Source organism: Equus caballus, chromosome 17 (genome assembly GCF_041296265.1).
Source record: "Equus caballus isolate H_3958 breed thoroughbred chromosome 17, TB-T2T, whole genome shotgun sequence".
NCBI classification, from domain to species: Eukaryota; Metazoa; Chordata; class Mammalia; order Perissodactyla; family Equidae; genus Equus; species Equus caballus.
This window is the reverse complement of record NC_091700.1, coordinates 79,095,453-79,104,148: the sequence shown is the minus strand read 5'-3', so window position 1 is coordinate 79,104,148 and position 8,696 is coordinate 79,095,453. Positions and strand designations below refer to the sequence as shown.

Here is an 8,696-nt window from a genome sequence, read left to right as displayed (position 1 = left end):
AAATATTTTTTAGTTAAGCCATTCATACTTTGTTTGGAAACAATTTTGTTTATTTTGTTTAAATTTGGGGTATGTACATCAAAGGGAGAAAAGAAGTAATCTGTAATATTAGATAATGAAAATGAAATCTTATAATAGAACTTTTTGTTAAATTTAGAAACATTTGGCCTAGGAATGATAGCTACCTGCTACAGGTACATTATATAAACAGACAACTTAAACTTCACTTTTTACTTTGTTTTTTATTTAGTCATTACCTTCTAACATGATATAAGCATTTTATAAAATTTATTTTTTGAAGTATAAAAGCAGTTTTATATTTTCAAAATGAAAGCTTTCAAGTGTCATATTTTAAAATTGCATATTAATTACAGTTAGAAACTTTGGGCATAAAAATGTTAAATTCTATCATAGACATAATTTTCAATGTTGATAAACTATGGAACTTCTGAAAGAGTGTGGAATGGCTTACTCAATTATTGGACTTCTCAAAGCAGGTGAAATATAGCTATTTTAGTTCATTATTTTATCACTTTCCTAAATCTTAACAATTGCATTTAATATCAAGTTTTAGTTTAATTTTTGATTTTGTATTATTTTCATTTTAAATACTTATTACCCTCATAAAATAAATTTTGTTAAGCTAAGAAGTATTAAACATATTTGCAAGTAATTTAGGTTATAGTTTTGTTAGATACACTGATGCTAAAAGTATTCCGGTTTACCTCTTGTGGATCAAATAAATAAATGATGACAACTTTCTACCGTGAACTCAATATTAGGGATGGCCTGAGAAGCCGCCATTACCATTTACCACTAGGTGTCTCTATAAACTACTCTGCAGGAAAGTGAATTTTGAGAAAATACTGTGACATGAAGAGACTAGAACATAAGAACATGGGAAGGAAAACCTCAGGATAATAAGGAAAAGCCTCATTTATTCATCTGTAGACTCCTATTTGCTTTGAATGTTGACTATTTGCTTAGAAAAGAAATAAATGAATCATGTAACAGGGATTGAATTTGAGCCAAGACGTTCATCCACAAGAACAAACGCATCTATGTTTTAGTCTATACTAAACAATATACAGTCATGTGGCATGTATACATGCATTCATGCAGTACCCAAATGAACACACAGGATTGCGTAAACACACTTGGGAGCTAGAAAATGAAATGATTGAGCAGATAGATCTCTCCAGAATTAAGGTCATTAATACTAAATTAAACATTATTTGATCTAGCTGGATATGAAAAGCTGAGAATCTTTGAATCTTTGTCCAAATGTTTGAGAATATATTTATGCATATTATAATTAGCTCATGGTCTAGCACCATCATAGATACATTTCATATGTGGCAATATATTTGGCAGTAATTAGTGCAAATTAGGGACACAATTTGATACCTGCCTATTAGAATTTAAACTCAAACCACAATTAGCATAATTGTCACTTGAAATTCACCATGTATTTTTGTGAATTCATGTATATTATTACTTGGAATTATTGTTTGTGTGCCTTGTGGACTCTTTGGAGAAATTCTTGTATTAATGCATTTCTTAAAATATCTCATCCTATTACATTTGTGCATCACTGTGGGAATTCTTTAGAATATTAAAATGCTAAGTTGAGGATTATAGTCCCTCATGAAGCAACCTAACAGAGATTATAAACAAGGAAATTCTTTGGTAATAATAATGAGATTTCATAAAGACCAATCAGCATCTTTGAAATCTAAAGCTGGTAGATCTTGCATTTCTTTTTGTTAGCCTAACTGGTGCATTAAGATTATAGAATTCTAATGCTAGATTCCAGACTCTCCCCAAATTAACTCTAATAGATTACTTTTATGATAGTAATAATTAATGTCTATACAACCTTATTTAGTAAATGATACATTTTTCAGACCTAAATTATATTTTTACTATCTTTGAAATTGAAATGATAAATACCACATATTCCTAAAAGGAGAAAAGTTTCTCCTGGAAAGGAAAACATGAGTCATCCTTTATGGTTGTTTCTCTATTGCAATTCCTGGACTAAATATCTGTATAGCATATGTTTTTTATCAGTTTGATACATTTGGAATTACAACAGCCAAACATATTATGCAGTGATATTTATCAAATCAAATGGGCAGCTAAACGACTAATTTCACCAAGATTATTTACTCACTTATAGACTTAATTAGTTATTTACAGTCTTAGAAATATGCTCTCAGAGGCATGAAAGAAAGATATACGTAGAATAGACAGTCTTCTTCCTCGCCTCATACAGTTCCTTGTAAATACACTCTGATATTCTTTTGCCAGAATGATGTATTAAAAATTCTTATTTGGAGGACCACTTGGAAATATCTACTAAAGTTTAAAATGCGTGTATCTTTTGAACAATTATATTTTCAGAAGGTAGCCTACAAGTGGACCAAAATACAATGTATGAAACAATATGTAAGAATATATTCATTGTAACAAATGCTTGCATTTGCAAATGGCTAAGGACAGCCTACATGTGTGACTAAAAGAAAAGTGGTACACATCCCTCTATACCTTGGAATACACTTCTGCCTTTCATAACATTGTATATAGGAATATGGTTCTGTCATTATTAGTAGTGTATATAGCATCATCCATATACATTGTTTAGAAAGAAAGAGAGAGAGAAAAAAAAAGGAGAGAATCTTTCCGGAAGGAATCATAAATTCAGTAGTGATGTGTGCCACTTGGGAGAAAACTGGGGAGTCCTGAGTAGAATGGAAATTTATTTTTCACCATGCATTCTATTTTTTACTGCTTGAAATTTTCAGTTTGCATGTACATTTCCAATAAAAAATAAAAAGAAAAAATTGTAAAGTACTTGAAAAAAAGGATAATATTTGGAAGAATGATAGGAGAGGTGATGAAGAGTTGAAAATGACTTCACCAAATTAATTCTATCCCATAGTTCTCAAATCTATTTTTTTTATGATACGTTGCTTTCAATGGAGACACCAAATATGTGTCTAAATATATGAGTGTAAATTGATTCATTAAAATGGTTTCTCTTCATAACTCTTATATGTGACATTCAATTCTAGCAGTCAATATTAACTAATAGATTAGTAATTAATAGAATCTAGCTTCCCTTTTCTTCACTGTGTAGAACACCATGCTGTGTACTGACAACATTAGTTTTATTTGATACTCTAATGGGTGAAGGGTGAGATCAAAGAAGAAGCCAAGTGATTATACTTGAAATTGTCAGCAGCAAATCTTTACGGCTATCTGCAGGAAGATGCATGAGTGTGTAATTGTGACATATTTTAAATATACAAACTATCATCAGGCCCTGATAGAACCAAGGCTGCTGCCATCTGGCTTATACTTGCATTGAAATATGCACAATTCCACTGGAAAAGAGGCAGTTTCATTACATGGCTAGATTAGCTTCTCTATGTATCCTTCTGTGAGAGCTGTGATTTGTCTCTTGGGATCTGTTGGTTCTTGGTTCTCGCATATCTCTAATCATTTTTAGGAAACAAGTTCTAACAGGCATCGTGTTATGCTTACATTTTCTGTACCCTTTCTGGTTTTTCAAAGAAAAACAATTTATCACCCTAAACCACAGTTTTGTCACAAAATTTTCAGAAGGACCACTGCTTGTATAAAAATGTCTGAATTGGTGATACTTTATTCAACTTTTATCAACCGGAACTCTTCACTCAACAGGAGACCCCCATAATCTCTCTACCCCTCAAAATAAATCAGCCTTTCCCTCAACTCCAAAACTTTGGTTTGCACTGTCCTTTCATCTAACTGGCTCTTCACTTTTCTTTTATCTATTGTTCTGGAGATTCACCATAAACCCTTCTTCTCCAAAAAAATCTTCTCTCTCCACTCTAACCAATATTGAAGACTTGCGTATCTAAACATTCTCTTACATTGTCTAGCACCTGATCTAGCACAGTGTTCTATTTCCTGCTTAAAGTTGTCATTTTCTTCTGGACTAGATTATCGTTGCTTATTGAGAATTTTTTCTACTTGTTACCCCTCAATAGTGAGAAAAGTGATCTCCAAAAAACTCTTTGCATATACAAGAAATACTTGTCATTTATGAATTTATTCATCCAACAAATATTTATTTTGTACTAAATTGCGGTAGACCCTGTTATGTTTGAGATATATAGTTGATTCATATCAGGGTAGTTGGGTGATTTCAGAGACATTTTGATTTTCTGACAAATCATCTGTATTCTCTAGTCAAAATAAATGGAATATAATATATAAAAATACTCTTGCATAAATTCTATAGTTGAATAATATTTCTTGTAGCATATATTGACCAAGCCTCTCCAAGAGTGCATTTCACTAGGACTTTCTGTGGTGATGGAAGTATCTCTGTCTGCATGATCGTCATTAACCAACAGCCTAATTTTTATCTGTCACCATATACATGTGCCCCTTTACCCCTTTCGCCCACCCCCCAACTTTCTTCCCTTCTGGTAACCACTAATCTGTTCTCTTTGTTTGTGTGACTGTTGAGCAATTAAAATGTAGTTGGTGTGACACAGGAAATACAATTGCAATTTTTTAAATTTTAATTTATTTAAATTTAAATAGCCACATGTGGCTAGTGGCTACCATATGGACAGTGCGGGTCTAGACTGTAAGTCCCTAGAAGGCTGAAACTGTGTTTCTTGTGCAATTTCTGGGATACCTTGGAAATTCAATCACTAGGAACAGCTGCACTCATAAGTAATGATGGTGATTATGACACCCTCAATAAATAAGGGCAATTATGATTCACATTTGGCAAGAGGCGTGATTTGCGTTGTGTTGAGGGTCTCCATTCAATTCTTTTAAATTGCATTCAGTTGAGGGCCTCTACCATTCTTTAAAGATTTCAAGGCATTTTGCAGGCATTTCAGAATTCCTTATTACATCCTCATTACACTCCTATAAAGAAGGAAAGGTAGATTATTTTATATCAATAGAATTTTATTAGAAGATAAGTGCCTTTTTATGCATGATGAATTACTCTCCAAAGGCTTTACTCTAGATTACACAGTGGGATGTTAGTAGAACTGGAAAAGAAAGTCCTAAGTGGGTGTTTTGCTTCAGGAATTATCTAGAATAGGCTTTTTGTGCAGAGAAATCTGTCAGTCAGTAATAAAACTGCACTTGAACTCTTGCACTCCACTATTTGAATACAAAAGGACTATTTTGAAATTTAGTGGTATTTTGTACAATTAGAATGAGCAGAGTTTGGACAGCAAGTTGTAATTAATGAATTTGTAGAATGCAAATATGGCCTCTAATTTCCATGAAGATCTAAATAAATCTCAGTTTAAATAAGATCATATTTATATTTTTTAAAACAAAGATGTAATAGCTTGGTAACCAGTCTCAGTTACAAGGAATTACTGTAACTTATGAGATTAAATGTTGTTTGTTTTTAATCAATGTATTTAAAATATTAATAATAAAATGACAAATATTTCCACTATTATACTTCTTCCAGGGGCAAAATCAATATAGCTTCAAAAGGAGCATTAATTGTTTGAGAGCTTAAGTCCAAAATAAGTAGGAAGCCACCTGATCCAGGGCAGCAGAGTGGATCTCAGAGATCTCAGCTCTGTTCGTGACTCTGGCTTTGCACCAGCTGTGCACTTGCATTTATGAAGACCTCTCTTGGAGTAGATTACATATTTTAAGTATGAAGACGTTACCGCGCTTTCTCTTCAGTGGATCATATGACTACCACACTGGTTAATCAAATGATAAGTATTAAAATGTAATCTCCTTGCAAGAAAAATAACATATTCATTAAATTGTAGACTTCAAATTATTCACTTTATCCTAAAAGGTAAAGCTATCTTTATTTAAGTAAATATTGATAATCAAGTGCTAACTTGTTAATAGTCTACAGTTTGTGGAAAACAGATCTGTGGCAGCTCCTTTTTGTTTAATATGACATCACACACTTTTTTTTCCCGTGATCAAACACGTTCTAGCAAGCTAATGAAGCTTTATGGTGACACTAGATTTGTAGTTATTGTCATAAGACGTATACAATGTATGCTGCAATTTTAATTGATTGTTACATATCCCAATGAACACATACCCATTTTGGACTTGAATCATCAGGATAAGATGAACAATTCATTGTACAATCAATCTGTGTCCTTAATTACTCTATTATATGAGCAGTGACTGCTATGTAGACAGATTTTTGTCAATGACTGTACTGCCACTTACTTGAATGAAGATACGCATGAACTTATTTCTAAGTATTTCCATTTAAAAGTATTTCATTATAGTATTGATATGGTAGCATTTAGAAATAGAGAAAGGGAGGCCTACATTGATTTGTCTCAAAGAATAATCATCTGTTTGCCCAGATTTTTTCAATTTATAATGTGATTTACCAGCCACAGTTGACACAAGCATCAACAGGCAATTTATACATCATTTATAATTCAAAATCAAAGGTAAAAAAAAGTATACATACATACAACATACATATAATCATTTATTTTTTGCTAGCTATTTTATGTAGATTGTCTCCTTCTTATATGTAATTACTACAACAATTTCATGAGGTGTTATTTTTTTCTTACAAATGGGAAAACTGAGTTTCAAGGTAGTTGGTGATATTCCACATTTCATGCAGACAGTGCATAGAAGATGCAGACTATGATATGAATTACAGGCACTCTCAGTATCCATCCTTTGACTTCATCATGGTAATTCAAAAACACACTTTTGGACTTTTATTTCTGTTTAAGGGAAAAGTGAAAATAATGTATATCAATATTTAGTAATTAGCTTCAATAAAGATATGTTCTAAGTGGTTCATCATTTCTACAATATCAAATGTATTCTGAGAAAGTCAACAGTACAAATACATTTCAAATTACTAGTACATATTACTACTCTTTTAAGTATTACAATAATAAAATATATCTTAAGTTAATCATGAAAAATATTTCTAAATGAAATGTCTTTATATTGATGAACCTTAAGGACATCAACGACATCATTAACTACAGCAATTATTGTCACAGTAACTTGAATACAGAAGATTCATAAAACAGTACTTTTTGAATACATACAGTATACTTTTGCCTAAAGTAGAATATGTCTCTAATAATAGTTTTTTTCTATTTTTGGAATTTTGACTATAATTATTTTATATTTAATAAACCAGGAAACAAAGCAAGCATTATATACCTCCTAAAAAGTCAACAGTAAGAGAGTAAAATGGTTCCTTTGGGGAGGAATCATATCACCCCTTTCACGCATAAGATTACGGATACAACCCCATAGCCCTTTGTGACATGAACTTGTTATATAAATAATTAAAAATTGAAAATGGCATGACACATTTCCTAAACTTTTTCAAAATAATACGTACAATGAAATAATCTCATGACTAAATTAATTTCTTGATAATTGATAAACCACTTTGTTTCATGAAATTAATCACAAATGGCTAACATCCATTACAAATAGCTACATTTTATTTTATTATCTTTAAGTGTCCGCCCTTAATTTTATTGACTGGCCAAGTCAAAATAGTCCAATTTCACTATGGATGTTACATGAATACCTCCATAAAACTCAAAGAAAATATTTGAGTGTTTGGATATATCAGTATTTCCTCAATGTAAGTAAAATTATACATGAACTGAATTGACATAAGTGTAACTGTCCAATATTGAAAGTTTATAAATATTAGATTCATCATTGACTATCACTTAATCTCTTTATAATTATGTTGAAATAAATATGTGTACAGAAAAAATACCAGTATCTGTCCACGTTAGCAGTTCATGAGGTTTCTGACCACCTTCTCCTAATATGCACTCGGAGAGCCTGCAGCAGCACTTGAGAATGCATCTTGGAGTTCTTCCAGAAACTCTGAGTCAAAGAGCAATGTCTGCATTCACAAAGAAGCATTCACAGCTGTCAGAAGTTAAATGTCCATGAGACTCATAGTACAGCTGCATTGATTCCAGTACACTGACAATATCTGTGGAAACCAGAATTTGATAACTAGTTCTTCCATGGAAAAGATATCACAGAAGCATGATTAATCTTTGCCTGACCGATGATAAATAGTTATGCATTCATGGCACATGAAGCATCATTGTCCTACGTTACTGAGCTTGCAGTGCTTTGGCAGCTAATTGTCACTACCAGAGAAAGTACTCTTGCTGCAATAAACTGTCAATGAACTTCTTGTAGGAAAACACCTGCAGACACCTGCTAGCAGCAGGTGTGTAAGATTTAGGATCACAGAAATAAACCAAATTGTGCAAAGCTGTCCTGGGTGTGAGTGCGTGAGGACATACTTAGCTGGAGAAATGCATGCATGAACAGGTATTTTGTTTCCATTTATACTTGATAAAAGGAATAGACTGATTTTTTTTTTTCTGAAATGTATAATCCAGTTGAGCAGAGTGATAGAAAAACAAGCTATATTTGCAAGGTTTTCAACTTAGGGTAATGTATCTCAGTTTATTATCAAGTGTTTTCAGGACAAATGATTACTATGCCAAAAATATTTAGCCTTATATTACTCTCTAAGCTCATATGGAGGTAATAAGTCACCCAGACTTTGAATTACTTTGGGGAAAAAAAAGCTTAATATGCTTTTTGAAAATATCTGGAAAATTCTAAACAAAGCTATAAATCTCTGTTTCTGTAATAGT

At 32.1% G+C, this 8,696-nt stretch overlaps 1 protein-coding gene across 1 annotated transcript in view; it reads left to right on the top strand.

The window, feature by feature from the left end:
* LOC138918461 (serine/arginine repetitive matrix protein 1) overlaps positions 1–8,696 on the top strand; it is a 150,111-nt gene that overhangs the window by 2,318 nt on the left and 139,097 nt on the right. The window lies entirely within an intron of this gene.